This window comes from Dysidea avara, chromosome 7 (assembly GCF_963678975.1).
Source record: "Dysidea avara chromosome 7, odDysAvar1.4, whole genome shotgun sequence".
NCBI lineage: Eukaryota > Metazoa > Porifera > Demospongiae > Dictyoceratida > Dysideidae > Dysidea > Dysidea avara.
This window is the reverse complement of record NC_089278.1, coordinates 16,355,838-16,377,116: the sequence shown is the minus strand read 5'-3', so window position 1 is coordinate 16,377,116 and position 21,279 is coordinate 16,355,838. Positions and strand designations below refer to the sequence as shown.

The 21,279-nt window shown below is 38.4% G+C and overlaps 1 protein-coding gene across 1 annotated transcript in view; it reads right to left on the bottom strand.

Moving 5' to 3' along the window:
- The window catches only part of LOC136261067 (hemicentin-1-like), a 177,266-nt gene that overhangs the window by 130,700 nt on the left and 25,287 nt on the right, over positions 1-21,279 (bottom strand). The window lies entirely within an intron of this gene.

Sequence of the window (21,279 nt, the reverse complement as noted above, 5' to 3'; positions counted from 1 at the left end):
AGAAACTACCATGTACAGAGTTCAGCTGCAAACAAATCACCCTGTAGAGAAATCAGCTACAAACAAATATGCCCTGTAGAAAGATCAGCTAGAAGAAGTTACCTTGTAGGGAGTTCAGCTACGAACAGATCACCCTGTAGAGAGTTCAGCTACAAACAAATCACCCTGTAGAGAGTTCAGTTACAAAGAAACCACCATGTAGAGAGTTCAGCTGCAAAAAAATCAATCAATCTGTAGAGAGTTCAGCTAGAAGAAGTCACCTTGTAGAGAGTTCAGCTGCAAATAAATCACCCTGTAGAAAGATCAGCTAGAAGAAGTTACCTTGCAGAGAGTTCAGCTGCAAACAAATCACCTGTAGAGAGTTCAGCTAGAAACAAGTCACATTGTAGAGGGTTCAGCTACAAAGAAACTACCATGTGGAGAGTTCAGCTGCAAACAAATCAACCTGTAGAGAAGTCAGCTACAAACAAATATGCCCTGTAGAAAGATCAGCTAGAAGAAGTTACCTTGTAGGGAGTTTAGCTACGAACAGATCACCCTGTAGAGAGTTCAGCTACAAACAAATCACCCTGTAGAGAGTTCAGTTACAAAGAAACCACCATGTAGAGAGTTCAGCTGCAAAAAAATCAATCATTCTGTAGAAAGTTCAGCTAGAAGAAGTCACCTTATAGAGAGTTGAGCTGCAAATAAATCACCTTGTAGAGAATTCAGCTACAAACAAATCACCCTGTAGAAAGATCAGCTAGAAGAAGTTACCTTGTAGAGAGTTCAGCTACAAAGAAATCACCATGTAGAGAGTTCAGCTGCAAATAAATCACCTGTACAGAGTTCAGCTAGAAACAAGTCACCCTGTAGAGAGATCAGCTAGAAACAAGTCACCCTGTAGAGAGTTCAGCTAGAAGAAGTCACATTGTAGAGAGTTCAGCTACAAAGAAACTACCATGTTGAGAGTTCAGCTGCAAACAAACACCCTGTAGAGAACTCAGCTACAAACAAATCGCCTGTAGAAAGATTAGCTAGAAGAAGTTACCTTGTAGGGAGTTCAGCTACAAAAAAATCACCCTGTAGAGAGTTCAGCTACAAAAAAATCATCATGTAGAGAGTTCAGCTGCAAACAAATCATCCTGTAGAGAAAACATCACCATGTAGAGAGTTCAGCTAGAAGAAGTCACCTTTTAGAGAGTTCAGCCACAAAGCAACCACCATGTAGAGAGTTCAGCTACAATAAAAAAATCAATCACTCTGTAGAGAGTTCAGCTAGAAGAAGTCACCTTATAGAGAGTTGAGCTGCAAATAAATCACCTTGTAGAGAATTCAGCTACAAACAAATCACCCTGTAGAAAGATCAGCTAGAAGAAGTTACCTTGTAGAGAGTTCAGCTACAAAGAAACCACCATGTAGAGAGTTCAGCTGCAAACAAATTACCTGTAGAGAGTTCAGCTAGAAACAAGTCACCCTGTAGAGAGATCAGCTAGAAACAAGTCACCCTGTAGAGAGTTCAGCTACAATGAAACTCCCATGTAGAGAGTTCAGCTGCAAACAAATCACCCTGTAGAGAACTCAGCTACAAACAAATATGTCCTGTAAAAATATCAGCTAGAAGAAGTTACCTTGTAGAGAGTTCAGCTACAAAGAAATCACCATGTAGAGAGTTCAGCTGCAAACAAATCACCTGTACAGAGTTCAGCTAGAAACAAGTCACCCTGTAGAGAGATCAGCTAGAAACAAGTCACCCTGTAGAGAGATCAGCTAGAAACAAGTCACCCTGTAGAGAGTTCAGCTAGAAGAAGTCACATTGTAGAGAGTTCAGCTACAAAGAAACTACCATGCAGAGAGTTCAGCTGCAAACAAATCACCCTGTACAAAGTTCAGCTATGAACAGATCACCCTGTAGAGAGATCAGCTAGAAACAAGTCACCCTGTAGAGAGTTCAGCTAAAAGAAGTTACCTTGTAGAGAGTTCAGCTACAAAGAAACCACCATGTAGAGAGTTCAGCTGCAAACAAATCACCTAGTGGAAAGTTCAGCTATGAACAGATCACCCTGTTGAGAGTTCAGTTAGAAACAAGTCATCCTGTAGAGAGATCACGTAGAAGTATCACCTTGTAGAGAGTTCAGCTACAAACAAGTCATCCTGTAGAGAGATCAGCTAGAAGAAGGTACCTTGTAGAGAGTTCAGCTACAAACAAATCACCTGTAGGGATTTCAGCTACAAACAAATCACCCTGTAGAGAGTTCAGCTACAAAGAAATCATCATGTAGAGAGTTCAGCTGCAAACAAATCATCCTGTAGAGAGTTCAGCTATGAAAAGATCACCCTGTAGAGAGTTCAGCTAGAAGAAGTCACCTTTTAGAGAGTTCAGCTACAAAGCAACCACCATGTAGAGAGTTCAGCTGCAAACACATCACCCTGTACAGAATTCAGCTACAAACAAATCGCCCTGTAGAGAGACCAGCTAGAAACAAGTCACCCTGTAGACAGATCAGCTAGAAGAAGTTACCTTGTAGAGAGTTCAGCTGCAAACAAATCACCCTGTAGAGAATTCAGCTACAAACAAATCTCCCTGTAAAGAAACCAGCTAGAAACAAGTCACCCTGTAGACAGGTCAGCTAGAAGAAGTTACCTTGTAGAGAGTTCAGCTACAAACAAATCACTCTGTAGAGAATTCAATTACAAACAGATAACCCTGCAGAGAGTTCAGCTAGAGTCAAGTCACCCTGTAGAGAGAATCCTGTAAAGAGTTCATCTACGTACAAGCAGATCACCCTGTAGAGAGTTCAGCTACATTTCAAGTCACCCAGTAGAGAGATCAGCTGCAAATTATCCTGTGGGGATTAATTGACATGTAATAAATATATGCAAGAGTTCATAATATAATGAACTCTTGATATATGCATTATATATATAATTTGTACATTTACTGATAAAATCAGAATGAGTTAAAGTATTTATAAAATCTGCTTCATCTTTTTCTTTTTCCTGTGGTAAAGAAAAATATATAGGTTAAAAAGCCCCAAAGCTGGCCATAGGTCGACTTTGGAGTATACAAATACAAAAAGAAGTGAAATCTAATCAAAAACAGCTAAGCTGTAAAAAAAGGAGTGCGGCCCTTGAAAAGGCTATGGTGAAAAAAGATGTGAAATCCAAGGTGGCGGCCAAGAAATGGCTGTGATGGTAGGTTAATGGTAAAAATTTTAATTACGACAATTCAGGTGAATTTTGTGCCAATTGACCAAGCGGCACCAAATTCACCTGAATTGTCGTTATTAAAATTTTTACCATTAACCTACCATCACAGCCATTTCTTGGCCGCCACCTTGGATTTCACATCTTTTTTCACCATAGCCTTTTCAAGGGCCGCACTCCTTTTTTTACAGCTTAGCTGTTTTTGATTAGATTAACTATTACTTGTCAATCATCAATTAGCTAATAAGTACTCACCCGATAAGTTAATCCTGTAGGAGAATTTTGTCATATTTTTGAACGTTTTGTGTTATTATTTCTCTTCATTCCTTGGGTGGAAAGGTTCTACAACCTTTCTTTGGTCTCTTTATCACCCAAGTCAAGAATCGAACTTGTAGAGAGGTTCTTGTGTGCATGTACTAGTGGACTAAATATTTGTAGGGTAATCTATGGTGGCGGGACTCCATGCACCTACCAAACTCCACTACAATCAGAGGATTGAGTGGCCACAGCCTTGTCTAAATTGGAAGTTTGAGCGGCAAAGCATCAGCGTTGCAGTATGATAGGAGTTTGTCAACAAGAAGGTGAGCTAATAACATTAATCAAGTATTAGAAGACTCTTACCAGACCATTTTGACAACATTTCTAGCCACCACTTCAAATCTAGCTTAGCATCATGAGACAGAGGAAGGTGGTATTGCAATTTTTCTACAGTTGTGCAAAGATCGATTAGTCCACACAGGAATATCCTGCCTAATGGAATATGACAAAAAAGAATAGGCATTAGCAATAAAAATTCTCGTTTAGTGCACCTACAGCACCAGTAAAGTTGGTTAAGCTCTAGACCTGATAGCAAGGTATCTTTGCATTCTTGTGTGATGCTAGCTTCCATTGCTGCAGTGTCAAGATGTATTCCAAGGAAAGTAATGGATCTAGATGGACCTTCAATCTTGGAGGACTTTATAGGGGCCTGAATCCTTTCACAGAGTGTCAGCATGGAACTAAGGTTATGATTACAAATGGAAGATTCTGGTGCGCCTGCAGTTAGAAAATCATCGAGGTAATGTAATATGTGACAGACACCATAGTTATTCATCAGAATCCAGTGAATTGCCTCAGATAGACAATTAAATAAATAAATACGGTGCAGGCCTCAACCAAAAAGGTAAACAGGTATCAATGTAGAAACATTTTTTCCAGCATATCCCCAGAAGGTTCCATTGGGATGGGTATACTGGAATAAGCCTGACAGCATATTTTACTTAGCAGAGTGCCAGGACCTATCATCAGGATCAATGAAATGGTTAATACTTATATAAGGGGGTGCAAATAAATGATAAATTATCCTCCATCCACTGTCATGCTCAGGGACTAAGCCCAGTTCCAATGTCCAAAAAATTGGCACGGAAGTTGCTTGAAAAGGTCGTAAAATTCGGCACTCCTTTCTTAGGGTGGCATCAATAACCGTGGGCTGTTGATAAGCAAAGACTAAATTATTTGCATGATAAGAGAATTGTGGTCCTTTGTAGCAAATAAAACATGGGGTGGTTACTTGAGAACAAACAATCATAAAGGAGTCCAAGGTTTTGGTTTAATAAGCGGAAACACCCCAGTTGGGGCAGAACTGTGCACTGCAGCTGGCACCACATATTTCGCAGATATGTAAGAAGTCACAGGAGAGATGTCATAGGTTGAGCAATTGAATGCATGACAGGTTCACCTTGGCTGTTGGTAACTTGGCTGTTCATTGGATCCACCATTGCTAAGTTGCTCTCTTTCCTGAAAACCATTGACAGGCTTGGTTGTTGGGCATTGTTCTTCATTTGGTGCTGAAACAGGTTGGGAAAAAAAAAGACAATTTGGATAATGAGTTGTTGCACCACAATAACTACAAGGCCATCTGGTTTGTACAGAAGCAGTCCCTATAAAGAATTCTCCACGGTGAAAAAAGATGTGAAATCCAAGTTGGTAGCCAAGAAACAACTGTGATGGTAGGTAAATGGTAAAAATTTTAATAACAACAATTCAGGTGAATTTGTACTGCATTCTCCAAGTTCACTAGGTCTCAGCAACAAATTCACCAAAATTGTTGTTATTAAATTTCTTGCCATTTACCTACCATTACAGCCATTTCTTGGCTGCAAACTTGGATTTCACATCTTTTTTCACCGTGGCTTTTGGGGGCCACATCCCCTTTTTTACTGCTTGGCTGTTTCAGATTAGATACCACTTCTTTTTGTATTTTGCTTCTTTTACCTGTTTTTTTTTCTTTACTACTGGAAGAAGAAACAAGATCCAAAGGATTATTTTAATCATACATTTTTATAGTTGTACAAATTTTAACATAATGAACTTTTCTCAACAGGCCAACAGTATATAACTATCCAGCTTGTTACAATTTTGGACAGTTCATTAATCCTTGTTACAAATTACAATGTAACTAGTTATATTCTTATAATTACTTTAAATTACTACATAACTTAGTTACAAAAGTACTTGAACTCTCTACTGGGTTACTTGTTTGTAGCTGAATTCTCTACCGAGTGACTAGCTTGTAGCTGAACTTTCTAAAGGATGATTTGTTTGCAGCTGACTCTCCACAGGGTGATTAGTTTATAGCTGGGGTGACTAGTTTGTAGCTGAACTCTCTACTGGGTAGCTTGTTTGTAGCAAAACTCTCTAAAGGTAACTTGTTTGTAGTTGAATGCTCTACTGGGTGACATTTTTGCAGATAAAATCTCTACAGGGTGATTTGTTTGTAACTGAACTCTTCACAGGGTGATTTGCTTGTAGCTGAACTCTTCACAGGGTGATTTGCTTGTAGCTGATCTCTCTACATTTTGGCTTGTTTGTAGCTGAAATCTCCACAAGGTGATTTGTTTGTAGGTGAATTCTATACGGTGATTTGTCTGTAAGTTTGTTTGTAACTGAGTACCTTGTTCATAACTGAACTCTCTACAGGTGATTTGTTTGTAGCTAAAGTCTTTACTGGGTGATTGATTGTAAGTGAACTTTCTACAAGCTGATTAGTTTATGGCTGAACTGTCTACAGAGTGACTTAGGTGAATTCCCTACTGCGTGGATGTCTTGTTCATGTATGCTAGGTGGCTTACTTGTAGCTGATCATGAACTTTCGAATTCAACAGGATGATTTGTTTGTAGATGAATTCTCTACAGTGTAATTTTTTTTGTAGCTGTACTCTCTAAATCTAGAGAGTGATTTGTTGGTTGCTGAACTCTCTACAGTGAGACTTTTTGTAGCTGACATCTCTACTGGGTGACTTGTTTGTAGTTGAACTCTGATTTGTTTGTAGCTGAATTTTCAACTCAATGACTTGCTTGTAAGTGAACTTTCTACAGTATGGTTTGTTTATAGCTGAACTCTCTTCTGGGTGACTTATTTGTAGCTGAACTTTCTACAAGGTGACTTGTTCATAGATGAATTCTCTACAATGTGTGTAGCTGAACTCTCTAGATCTAGAGGGAGATTTTTGTAGCTGAAATCTCTACGGGGTGATTAGTTTGTAGCCGAACTCTTCACATGGTGACTTGTTTGTGTAGCTGAACTCTCTAATGGGTGACTTGTTTGTAGCTGAACTCTCTACTGGACAACCTGTTTGTAGCTGAACTCTTGTTTGTACTGTAGCTAAATTCTCTACTGAATGACTACTGAACTCTCTGCAGGATGACTTGTTTGTAGCTGAAATCTCTACTGGGTGACCTGTGTGTAGCTGAACTCTCTACTGGGTGACCTGTTTGTAACTGAACTCTCCACTAGGCGACTTGTTCATAGCTGAACTCTCTACTGGGTTACCTACATATTTGTAGCTGGTTTGCAGCTGAATTCTCTACTAGGTGGCTGAACTCCTTACTGGATGACTTGTTTGTAGCTGAACTATCTACAGGTGACTTTTTGTAGCTGACCTCTCTACTGGAAGACTTGTTTGTAGTTGAACTCTCTACAGGTAATTTGTTTGTAGCTGAACTCTCTAAAGGGAGATTTGTTTGTAGCTGAACACCCTACAGGGTGACTTATTAATTTTGTAGCTGAATTCTCCACAGGATGGCCTGTTTGCAGCTGAACTGGTGAGCTGTTTGTAGCTGAACTCTCTACAGGTAACTTATTTGTAGCTGAAATTCTCTACTGGGTCACTTGCTTGTAGCTGAACTCTCTACAGGATGGCTTGTTTGCAGCTGAACTTGTGAGTTGTTTGCAGCTGAACTCTCTACAGGTAACTTCTTTGTTGCTGAATTCTCTACTGGGTGATTTGCTTGTAGCTGAACTCTCTACAGGACTTGTGTTGCAGCTGAACTCTCCACAAGGTGATTGTCTATAGCTGAACTCTCTACCGGTAACTTATTTCTAGCTGAATACTCTACAAATCAACAAGGTGGCTTATTTGTAGCCGAACTATCCATAGGGTGATTTGTAGCTGAACTCTCTACAAGGTGATTTGTTTGTAGCTGATTTGCTTGTGGTTGAACTCTCTACTAGGTGATTTTTTGTAGCTGAATTCTCTACAGGGTGACCTGATTGTAGTTGAACTCACTATGGGTGAATTGTTTATAGCTGAATTCTCTAACGGGTGACTAGCTTGTAGCTGAACTTTGCAGGGTGAATTGTTTGTAGCTCTCTACAGGGTGATTTGTTTGTAGCTGAACTCTCCACAGGGTGATTTGTTTATAAGTGAAATCTCTACTTGGTAACCTGTTTGCAGGTTAACTCTCTACTGGGTGACCTGAACTATCTACAGGTGACTTGTTTCTAGCCGAATTCTCTACTAGGTGATTTGTTTCTAGCTGAATTCTCTACCGAGTGACTAGTTTGTAGCTGAACTCTCTACTTGGTGACCTGTTTGTAGGTGAACTCTACAGGTGACTTCTTTCTAATCTCAATCGTGCACTTGTTACACGTAGTTGGATTTTGTTTTATAACTCAGTAGCTTTTACTTCGATTCTTCTATACTACTGCAAGGCTTTTCTATGATGATTATTCCATCTACATACTGGTTTTCAGTCCACTTTTCTTAGTGGTTTGCCTAGTAGGCATGAAAACTAATAGATTTTTTATTCATGAAACTCGATCACGTAATTGTGACACAGGTTGGGTTTTGTGTCCTTTCTCTATGATTTGTATCTTGATTTCTTTCAAACCACAAAAAGGCACTCCTATGATGGTGATTCCATCTACACAACAATGTTCAGCTCATTCCTTCAAGGGATTTACCCTGTGGGCGTAACAGAATTTTGATCTTATTTTATGCAAATAATTGGTCATAACTCTGTGAATGTTCATCAGAGTCCCACCAAACTTGGTACTGTGATTTGCTTTTATGCACCCTTTCAATGTGCCAAATTTTAGCTTGATCAGAGTATGCATTTGTGTGTTATGGCAGATTTTGCAAAGTGTGTTGTGGTATGCCAAAAGGCACGTCTTGGGATGAAGCGACATCGAACAGTGAAAAATCAAGCCCATAGTCTTATTCGTTATTGTGCTAAGCTTGCCTGAAGGCATCAGGCAGACAAGCAATTAGTCATTAGAAAATTCTATTGAACAATCTTTTAAATAAACAGTTTTGTAACAATGTTTTGGAAGCACTTAAAGTAGTACTGAAGGCACTTTTGGGCTTGGTTATACCTAACCAATACTGCCAAGGTGCCAGGATGGTATTGTGAAGCTGGTTTTTGGGTGATATGTTTGGTTAGAAAAATCCAAACCTCCATGATCCCTAATATACAGTACTACCGTACTGCATGATAAACAGTTCCTTTATACACAATCATAAAGTAGGGAGTATTCTTTTAAAGTATTTTAAAGTTGGAGAGGTGACTACTTGCTGACTGAGGCCATATTCCACAATCTGATGGCTGATGGGTAAAATGAGTATAAAAGACTATTAATTCTTGAGTGAGGGAACTGATAACAAAATTGATGGTGGTGAGTATGTGAATTACAAGAGATGTGAGACTGGCTGCTGGGTATGTTTACTATTTAATTAGCAGTAGCTATATATACAAGACAGCTAAAAATTCAGTTAACATGTACGGTATTAAATTCACTGCTATGATAAAATAAATTCAACAATGGTCCACTACTTGTGATTAGAAAGAAAATGTCATGATTTCAAATAGGAGGAATCCCAAACCCCAGTTGTTATGGTTTCTCATATGCTGCACACTTCCAGAGGATCAATGGTCTGGAATATTTCCTGTATTTTGACTGAAAAATTAACCCCTCTGTATTAACAGGTCTAGCAGGTCTGCAGTACAAGGGACAAAATCTGCATATGGAAATACTATTAAAACTGCAGTATACGTTTATACCTAATTTGTTGTCTTCTTTTAATCTTTATTCTTAACACTAATGCTAAAACGGCTCCTAGAATTACAATAATAACTCCAATTCCTCCAATAACAGCTCCAGCAATGACACCTCCTGATAGTTTTGTTGAACCTGAAACAATTGATATATCATAATAGGGAAAGTCTATGTAATAATTATAGTTGCTCTATTTTTTTTTTCAATCGACATCTATACTAAATTGTTTGATATTTTATAAATCATTGTAACTTTCAGATGTGATTTTCTACTTTGTAGGCTTTTCTACCCAAGATTATTAATAAGATTAGTTACAATAGTAGACCATGAGTAGCTGTTTGTAACAAATCTGCTTGCACATCTCTGAATCTTTTCTATATTAAGGTTGTCTGATCTTTCTGAGTATAAGGATCCCAAACTGTGCAAGCATCAAGACACACAGTAGTGTGTCATGCGGCCCAAGAAGCCAGCGCGCCACACCATGAGTATATTGACAAGAAGAAAGAAAACACGATTTTCACACTTTTGTAGTTCCGTGATCCCTCATCTGATTGGAGCCAGTTTCACTGCAGAGGCATCCAACAGATACGCCACTCCACATACCAACTTTGAAGGAAATTGCCCCAGCCGTTTCCGAGATATGAATGGCCAAAATTTAGTTGTTATTTCTTCATTTTTTTTTCTTATTCTTTGTCTTTTAAGCACACTTTGCAAAATTGCTATAAAACACAAATGCGTTAACAGATCACCTTGACACTTGGCACACTCAAAGGGAGTCTAAGGGCAAATCCTAGTGCCAAGTTTGGTGCAAATGCAATGAACAGTTCATGAGTTATGACCTATTATTTGCATAAAACAAGATCAATTTGTTGTCGTGTCTACAGGGTAAACCGAGTAGGGGAATCACTTGAAAATTTGTGACTGATAATTGTAGCAATGCCTTTTGGTGGTTAGAACAGCTGCATACTTATGGCTAAAAAGTTATAAACCCAAAACCAAAAAAAGTGTAAAATCGCGGGATCGAGATACTCTAAAATAGAGCAGTTTAAAAAAGGTACATAAAAGTCAAAAAAATATACAAAAACTTACCAGAGTTCGAACCAAGGACCTCCATATCTAACACCTGCATCCTTAACCACTGAACCACTGCTATCTTGGCTGATCACTCCACTTAATTTCTACCTTATAAATGAAAATTCTACTCAATAAGTAATCTAGATTATTCTAGAACATTCTATGTGTGTTCTATTAGATGATTTCAATGAAAGCAAAAATGTGTGCTCTATTAGAGCATTAGAACCATACTATTGTTGTAACAGTTTGAGGCTCGGTCTAGTAGCTATTTCATCAAATTGGAACCATTTTCATATCGATTAGTGGTATATTGGTAGTACTAACTTAGTCTTGCCCCTGGATGGTCTGCGAGCAAACTAGTATGACTGACTCGCACCAATCATAATCATCATAATAAGTGCTATGCTAGCAAAACTTGTGATACAAATTTTTTTTAACATTAACATCATTGCAGCCATTTCTTGGCCACCACCTTTGATTTCACAACTTTTTTCACTCAGGCTTTTGAGGGCTACACTCTTTTTTACAACTTGGCTGTTTTTGAGTGGATAGGTATTTAACTGATGGTACTTGCTTTATGGTTTTACTATCCATGTTGTAGGTGGTAGCTATTGGTGAACGTCTGTTTGTAATATGAAGAAATTCACACTTATCGAAGTTGAAAAGGAGCTGCCAGTCCTTGGACCACTTGATCAGTTTGTTGATGTCAGTCTAGAGAGAATCATCTATATATAGTATTGATTTTACGGTATAACAAGACATCATTAGCATAGAATTTTATTGCAGAGGTGACGCTTAGGAGTAATACGTGTGTATTTTACAATGCGTTATACTGAAAAATTAAGAATGCAGGTTTTTGCAGATCCGGTCACATTTTCCCAGCACAAGCAAACTTTGACTCATTGTCATGAACAAAGCTGACAACCTTTTTCATGCCAATGCCAAATTTTCCTACCAATATTTTACTAGGGCCAAGAAGTATATCAAATCATCACATGATCAAGCATGTGGACAGCTGGGGATGAGACTGTTGTGCACCTGGAATGCAACTGTCTTGTATTCACAGTCAAGGATGAACCCAGAATCCCCAACAATGCCCACAACATCTGGTCATAAATATCATTAAGAATCCCAAGAAGTGCCTATTACAGCCTGATGAATAACATCATGAGCAAATGCTGCAATCTGATTAGGGTAAGTAGAATTCTAGGAAAACGGGAATGGAAAGCGGAAACGGGAACAGAAAGCAGAAACGGGAACAACCAGCAGAAAATGCCTGATAAAAAGGTCATCATGCCATGATAAAGGTTGGATTTTATCGCACAATGTTCCTTTGCAGTATTGTTGGATTCTTCCGCTAAAATGATCGAAACACTCTAATAGAGCAGTCACCTGTAGTAAAACACTTTAATAGAGCAGTCAAAAAATGTTTTGTTAGTTATCCCACCAGAGACCCACATTGATGGCCTGTGAATTGATGGGCTATAGCTGTCATAGATTAGGTGTATAGACTAGGTAAGTCATCAACATTGAAAGTTAGCTCCTCCTTTGAAACCATAAATTTTTAGAATATTCAACTATTAAACATTAAAATAATACTGATATGAAAACTGAGACTCACAAAACACTCTAGTTAACTGGAAGTGCCTATTATAGGCTTCAAAAACTGCACCTATACTGCTTCCAGATAAGAAGTCATATGATGGGAGTATGCATGCAACACTGGTATACTTGTCAAACTGAAATTGGCTCCAAGATCCCCATGACTGCTTATATAGTCCTTTAGTCTCCTCATTGGAGCCATGCACCTACACATACTTCAGCTGCGACATGCCCATCATGTGACATTTTCATGAGGTTGCAGGTGCAACTTCCCTCATCTATATGTAATTACTGTCAGTTAATTAGAATCCTTTTGTAAACTTTTAATTATATGCTATATTGGTATAAATTTATGGTTTCAAGGGAGTAGCTAACTTTTAATGTTGATGACTCAGCTAGTCTATATACCTAATCTATGACAGCTATAGCCCATCAATTCACAGGCCATCAATGTAGGTCTCTGGTGGGATAGGCAACAAAACATTTTTTGACTGCTCTATTAGAGTATTTTACTACAGATGACTGCTCTATTAGAGTGTTTCGATCATTTTAGCGGAAGAATCCAACAATGCTGCAAATAAGCGTTGTGCGATAAAATCTAACCTTTATAATGGCATGATGACCTTTTTATCAGGCATTTTCCGCTGGCTGTTCCCGTTTCCGCTTTCCATTCCCATTTTCCTAGAATTCTACTTACCCATCTGATTAGTACTACACATGATAGAAGCATTTGCACAATTCTGGAGTCAACAGACCCTCGCTCACACTAGGGTCTGGCTCCACCAGACTATGCAATACAGTACTGCTTCCCATTCATACCATATAAGCATTTCAGATATTTATTGTGTTTCAGATATTCATTGCTGAGTAATATATAGTGAGTAATAATGTAATTTAAATACAGTGCAAACCTACATAATGTAAATACACAGTAAATGAATGCTAACATGCTATAGGAACAAAATAAGAGAATATAAACCAGCCTTTCATGTTTTGTCATAACACCATGAATTGAAGTCAATATGCTTGATTCGGGTTAGAATATGAACCAGTCTTGTAGGATAAGTGAAATGACATGATGACTCATTGTTTATTAGTAAACTAGTTTAGCAGATTTGAGATCACAAGATCCCTCCCAAAACACATGCTGTGTTTGTAGGCAGAAGAAATTGTTGGTGTCTCTGGCTAGAGAGATGCTACTACATACATGAGATTGATCTGCAGAAGAGGTGATGAAGCCTAGCGGAAGTGATACGCAATGTCGATGAACCTGGATCAAATGGCCAGTGTGAAGGATGAAAAAGCAGAGCCTACTACTAATCTGTGATTATTGGGTGGGATTCTCTCAGTTAGGCAATGGCTACTGTTAATGGTTCCCAGTGAGTCCATTCCATTATAAAAATGTGCCATGTGCTGTTGCAGTTTTACAAAGTAGTAATATAAATAGCTAACATGCAACTATTGCATAATCAAACATAAACTAGCATCCAGTTTGACACTAAACATTGCTGTGATTGAACATTTTCAGTGTTTTAAGCAAATTTAGCTTTATTGTGGTGTAGTGCAGAGATGTCTTACCTGTATTCGAAAAATAAAGTCATTCATTGGCCACCCATGCATAATAATTGGTACTATTTAATGAGCAAGAGCCTACAATTGGACATATTGGTACTGTATCTACACTGACTTTAAATGTGCGGTTTGGCATACCATACAAATCTAATGTAGATATCTGTGATCGCCGCCTTCCACAAGCCTACAGCCAGGCTTATGGCGGCTATATATATACATAGTTTTCACCTTGCTTAACTTGCCACATGGAGGCAAGTATGTATGTGAGTTCACAAGTACATATTTGTTGATAGCTCATGTCTGTCAGTTTGCTGTTTTGTGATACGTTTACATGCTCTAAAGTTGTTGTGAATGACTGACACTAATACATGCACCATTGCTACCTGATTGTAGGAGTGGTTACTGAGGGTTAGAGTTGGTGTTATCAGACACTTTTAATTGGCTTCAATTAATACAGTGAGCTAGGCAGCCTGTTTATTCTTCAGGGCTTATTGCATAGTGATGTCGCATGCTTGTTATTACATGTGTGATATTATAAATGTGTGTTGTTCATTACATGATATTTGCATGTGTGATATTGCATGCATGTTGTTAAATGCGTGATATCTGCATGCGTGATATTGCATGCATGATATTTGCATAGTTATGCATGTATAAAATTGCATACATGTATGATATATGCATGTGTGCTGTTGCATGTATGATATTTGCATGGGTGATACTTGTATGCGTGATATTGCATCCATGTTGTTGCATGCGTAATATTTGCATGTGTGATATTGCATGCGTGTTGTTGCATGCGTGGTCTTGCATGCGTGATAATTGCATGTGTATGTTCTTGTATGCGTGATATATGCATACTGTTTTATGTGTGTTATCGCAGGCTATTATATCTGCCGCATTCCTCTTAGCTTATGTTATTGCTGCTGTTATAGCATATTTAGCTTTATCTGTGCTAACAAGCATTATGGTGCTTTGCAGGATACAAAAACTTGAGAGCTTTCACATTCCTATCTACAGACTTAAATTTTCCTTTATGTGTGACTGCTATGCCATCCAATTCCCTCAGTTGCCAACTTTTGCATACCTTAGCACACATTCTTCATATGTTTCAGCATACAGCCTGTGTAATCACAGGACATCATGTATTAGTCATATCAAATAAATTTTGATATGCAACACAGCTGGCAAACCTATCGGCTCTGTGTTGAACTCTGCCATGAATACTAGCAGGTACATCAGCCTGTCATCACTAGTCTTGTGCTGCCTATCTGCCCCTATGACTGATTATATCACACACTAGTTGTCCTAAGAGATACATATGAACCCTCGGGATATGCTTTTAGGCTCCTGCTAGCACTTTGTTTCTTTACTGGTTTTTCCTGAAATTATTCCCTGATATTCCCCAGAGTGACTCTTGAAATCATCTGTAACGAGATGCTCTGGCAGAACAGTTGAATTACACCTGGCTTTACTAGGGTAAATGACTGTTCTATTAGAGTACCTCAGTCATTTATGTATCCTGGTAGCAGTCTATGTGAGGTGTTCGCAAGAGCATAGTTATGCTTCCTGCTAAAGGGACATACAGTATACTGCTTTTGCATTGGTAAACATATGTAAATTGCACATACACACACTTGCATCACCATGTGGATGCTATGATAGTGTTACACAAATCAATATAGTGCTTCAGATTATCCAAATTGACTGTTTCCATTAACCACCAAACACATAACTGATTGATGCTATCTTTGCATACATCATTCACTCAACACACAAAATACATTTGAATGTGTGAGCAATATTATAACAGTTGACTCCTTACACTGATTAAACACCAAAATATACCCAGATACAGTAGCTTTACTGATGGAAAATTTCAGACAGTTATATACAATGATTAAAAAGTTGTGAAGTCTCAAAATTAAAAAATGGGTCAATTATTTTTGTGCGAAAAAGGTACCTTTTCACAAATCCAGTCACAAATCAAGACACACGGTAGTGTGTCGTGCGGCCCAAGAAGCCAGTGCGTAACACCCGTGAGTATATTGACAGGAAGAACGAAAACGCAATTTTTGCACTTCCGTAGCTCTCTCTATGCTGCCTTGATGAAACAAGACAATTTTTGCTGTCGACATTCCCTCCAACTGCAGTACTCCACATTCCAAATTTGAGCAAAGTCACTTCAAGCGTTCCCGAGATATGCGACTTCACAAATTGGCTTAGTTTCTTCGTTTTTGTTTTTTTGTTTTCATTTTGGTTTTCGGAACAAGAGATCTACTGTAACACTTTTGACTGAAGCTGTTGACGATTGGTCTCTGGGCCTGGAGCAACGAAGTACTATTCACTGCTTGTTACTGGATTTTTCCAAGGCTTTTGATTCAGTGCCGCACGAATGCCTTCTTCTAAAGCTGAGTTCTTTGGGAATAAATGGAAAGGTGCTGTCATGGCTAAGATCTTTTCTCACATACAGAAAACAAAGAGTGGTGATCAATGGTGCGTATTCTGATTGGGCCAATGTTACTTCTGGGGTTCCCCAGGGAACTGTGTTAGGCCGTCTCTTGTTCTTGTTGTATGTTAATGATCTAGACTCTGTCGTAAAGAACTCTAAAATTAAACTTTTTGCTGATGATGTATTGCTTTATGCCCCAGCTAATACCCAACAGGAATGTTCTGCTCTTCAAGATGATTTGACTGCAATTTCCAACTGGACGAATTGTTGGCAGCTGAAATTAAATATTGTGAAATGTGAAGCACTGGCCATCACAAACAAACGGAAACCTGTTAATTTCACTTATTATATTAATGGTCAATCAATTTTGTGGAACAATCCTGTCAAATACCTTGGTGTGCTAGTTGATGGTAAATTGAGTTGGTCCAAGCACTGCAGGTATGCGATTAATAAGGCCACCAAGTCCTTAAACTGTTTAAGGCGTTCAATGTTTGGATGCAGCTGTGTGGCCAAGTGTGCGGCGTACAAAGCAGTTGTATGCCCAACTCTGGAGTATGCTGCTGTTGTGTGGTCTCCACATACCAAGGGAGATATTAAATTGCTTGAATCTTTGCAAAATAGGGCAGCACGTTGGATTTGTGGCAGTCGCTGGAGTCCACGGACCAATTCATGGACTGTATCTTCAAGTGATTGCTGCTCTCAGCTTAATCTCCCTACCCTTGAATCAAGACGTCAGTACCTTTCTATTTCTTTCCTCCATAATATTTATCACCAACGTACATCCATCAAGTTTAATTGTCACTGTAAATTTAATTCAATTTCATCTACTAGAAGTCATCACTTGTCAATAAACCCACCAAAGTCAACCATCAACTCTCGCCGTTACTCGTTCTTTGTTAACACTGTCTTTCTGTGGAATTCTGTACCATTAACCATCCTCAATGATCCAAATCCAAAATCCTTCCGGCATTCATTATACCATTATGTGTGTTTTAATTGATGTTTTTGTATTGTTGTGCAGTTTTGTAATTATTTGTTTGTTGTATATTTTTGTAGTTGTAGTGTTCTTTTTTGTGGCTGACACCTTGTACAGGCTTTGCCTTTTGTGTATGCCTTCCATTGTGGTAAATTTGATAATAATAATAATAATAATAATAATTTTTCTTCCTCTTTTCGCACACTTACAAAAACTGCTATAAAACGCAAACGCTATACCCGATTGCATTGAAATTTCGCACACAGAAGGGGAGTATAAAGGCGCATCTCGGTACCAACTTTGGCTGGAATACGATAAACAGGCAAAGAGTTATTAGCGATTATTCACGAAACATAACACCAATATATTGTCACGCCTACAAGGTAAACCGCTTACGGGAAGAAGCTGAAAATTGGTGGGTGAATAGATTAACTATTGAACCTCAAACCTTTTGTGGTTTGAAAGAAATCGAGCTAAAAACCAGGAAGATACAATGAAAAAACCAACAGTGTGTAACAATTATGCAATTGAGATTAGCTAATAAAAAAACGACTACTTGTCACGCCTACCAGAAAACCGCTTGGGGTAATGCTTTGAAAATTGCTGTACAGATGGAGTAAGCATCTTAGAAAGGCTCTTCAATGGTGTAGAAGAATCAGACTTAAACCCACGGAGTTATAACACGAAATCCAACTTGGTGTAGCAAGTGTGAGATCGAGATACTCTAATAGAGCAGTCATTCTAATAGAGCAGTCACCCTGAAGAGAATTCAAGAGATCAGCTAGAAATAAGTAACCTGTATAGAGATCAGCTACAAACAAATCACCCTGTAGAGAGTTCAGTAACAAACAATTCACTCTGTAGATAGATCAGCTAAAAGAAGTTACCTTGTAGGGAGTTCAACTACGAAACGAGGTAGTTCAGCTAGAAGAAGTCACCTTGTAGAGAGTTCAGCCACAAAGAAACCACCATGTAGAGAGTTCAGCTACAAACAAGTCACCCTGTAGAGAGATCAGCTAGAAGAAGTTACCTTGTAGAGAGTTCAGCTACAAAGAACCTATCATGTAGAGAGTTCAGCTGCATACAAATCACCTGTAGAGAGTTCAGCTACAAACAAATCACCCTGTAGAGAGATCAGCTAGAAGAATTTATCTTGTAGAGAGTTTAGCTACAAACAAATCACCCTGTAGAAAGATCAGCTAGAAGAAGTCACCTTGTAGAGAGTTCAGTTACAAGGAAACCACCATGTAGAGAGTTCAGCTACAAACTAGTGACCCTGTAGAGAGATCAGCTAGAAGAAGTAACCTTGTAGAGAGTTCAGCTACAAAGAACCTATCATGTAGAGAGTTCAGCTGCAAACAAATCATCTGTAGAGAGTTCAGCTACAAACAAATTACCCTGTAGAGAGATCAGCTAGAAGAATTTATCTTGTAGAGAGTTTAGCTACGTACAAACAAATCACCCTATAGAAAGATCAGCTAGAAGAAGTCACCTTGTAGAGAGTTCAGTTACAAGGAAACCACCATGTAGAGAGTTCAGCTACAAACTAGTGACCCTATAGAGACATCAGCTAGAAGAAGTTACCTTGAAGAGAGTTCAGCTACAAAGAAACCATCATGTAGAGAGTTCAACTACAAACAAGTGACCCTGTAGAGACATCAGCTAGAAGAAGTCACCTTGTAGAGTGTTCAGTTACAAAGAAACAACCATGTAGATAATTCTGTAATAAATATATGAATTATATATAAATTGTACATTTACTGATAAAATCAGAAATATTTAAGTATTTAACATCTGCTTCATCTTTTCTTCTTCCTGTGGTAAAAACAAAGATAGGTTAAAAAAATCCCAAAGCCGGCCTATTTGGGGTATACAAATGCAAAAAGAAGTGAAATCTAATAAAAAACAGCCAAGCTGTAAAAAAAGAGTGCGGCCCTCAAAAAGGCTATGGTGAAAAAAGATGTGAAATCCAAGGTGGCGACCAAGAAATGGCTGTGATGGTAGGTTAATGGTAAAAATTTTAATAACGACAATTTAGGTGAATTTTGTGCCAAGACTAAGCAGCACCAAAATTCACCTGAATTGTCGTTATTAAAATTTTTACCATTAAGCCACCATCACAGCCATTTCTTGGCCGCCACCTTGGATTTCACATCTTTTTTTGCACCATAGCCTTTTTGAGGGCTGCACTCTTTTTTTACAGCTTGGCTGTTTTTGATTAGATATTCTTATGAAAACTGGCATGTTAAGGCTAGCTTGTAAACTTTGCTGATATAATCTGCTACGCTCTGTGTCAGGCCCTGTTTGTGTTTCCAGAAGTGATATTGTTCAGCTATCTCTAGTTGCTTGGGCTCAAAAGCTTTTTTTGTGCAGTGCAGACAGTCAGCTGGCTTGTCTAGAAAAGACGTTGTAAGTTTCTGTTCTAATCAGAGCTATTAAACAGGAGGCTTGTTTGCTGTCATTTTTAATGTTGTTGACCTGAGGAAATATTTAAACTGTGTTTGATAGCTTGACCACTTGTGAGTTTGAGGATCAAACAGTCCTGGTGAGCCAATGTAAGCAGCCATCCTGTGTTCAAATCACTATCCTTGTTGCTAAAATCTTATGTCGGTAGATAGACATTAGATTGTATTAACAATCAATGTTCAAATCAATAGAAAACAACACAGCTTACAGACACAAGTTTACAGCAGTCAACTCAAAAGCTAACCTAGAAAGTTCAGCTAAGTTACAAGTCACCCTGTACAAAGTTCAGCCACATTACAAATCAACCTGTTAATATATAACAGCTTTGTTGTCAAAATAGTTGTTGCTTAAACATTATTAGGCATGCACTGGAATATTTTTGGAAGAATAAGGGTAAAAAGAATTAGGAATAATTCCAGAAAAATAGCATGATCTTTAGGAATAATTAATAAAATTTGTATAATTTTCTTGAGGTATCAAGACACAAGGTAGTGTGTCGTGCGGCCCAAAAAGCTGGCACGCCACACCGTGAGTATATTAACAGGAAAAACGAAAACGTGATTTTTACACCTCTGTAGCTTTGTGATCCCTTATCTAATTAAAACCAAATTTGCTACAGAATTACCAGCTAGGAAGGGGAGTCTACATTCCAAATTTGAAGAAAATCGCTCCAGCCATTTCCGAGATACGAGCAGCCAAAGTGTGGGTTTTTTTCTTAACTTTGGTAGGAATCCAATGGACATTCACGGAGTTATGACTGATTATTCACCTATAATAAAGTCGACGGTCTGTCACGCTTACAGGGTAAACCACTTGAAGGAATAAGCTGAAAATTGCTATGTAGATGGAGTAACTATCGTAGGAGTGCCTTTTTGTGGTTTGAAAGGAATCCAGGTAAAGGCCATCGAGATATCACACAAAACAACCTGTGTCACAATTACGCGATCATTTTAATGAATACAAAGACTATTAGTTTTCATGCCTATCAGGCAAACCGCTTAGAGAAATGAGCTGAAAATCGGTGTGTAGCTGGAATAATTATCATAGAAAGTCCTTGCAGTAGTACAGAACAACCGGATTACAAACCACTGAGTTATGATTCAAAAGCCAACTATGTTTAGCAAATGTGAGATCAAGATACTCTAGTAGAACAGCCACCCTAATAGAGCATTCAGCTAAGTTTTTAACTTACTACATTATAAAATTATATACACTGCAAGTTATTCTGTAGACAGTTCAGCTACAAACAGTTAATCTTATAAACAATTCAGCTACAAGCAAGTCACCCTGTAGACAGTTCAGCTACAAATATATCGCTGTAGAGATTCAGAACATTACAAGTCACACTGAAGAGAGTTCAGCTGTAAACAAGTCACCTGCAGCTACAACAAGTCACTCTGTAGAGAATTCAGCTACAAAACACCACCCTGTAGAGAGTTCAGCTGCATACAAATCACCCTGTAGAGAGATCAGCTAGTAGAAGTCACCTTGTAGAGAGTTCATCTACAAAGAAACCACCATGTAGACAGTTCAGCTGCAAACATATCAAATTGTAGAGAGTTCAGCTACAAACAAATCACCCTGTAGAGAGTTCAGTTACAAACAGATAACCCTATAGAGAGTTCAGCTAGAAGC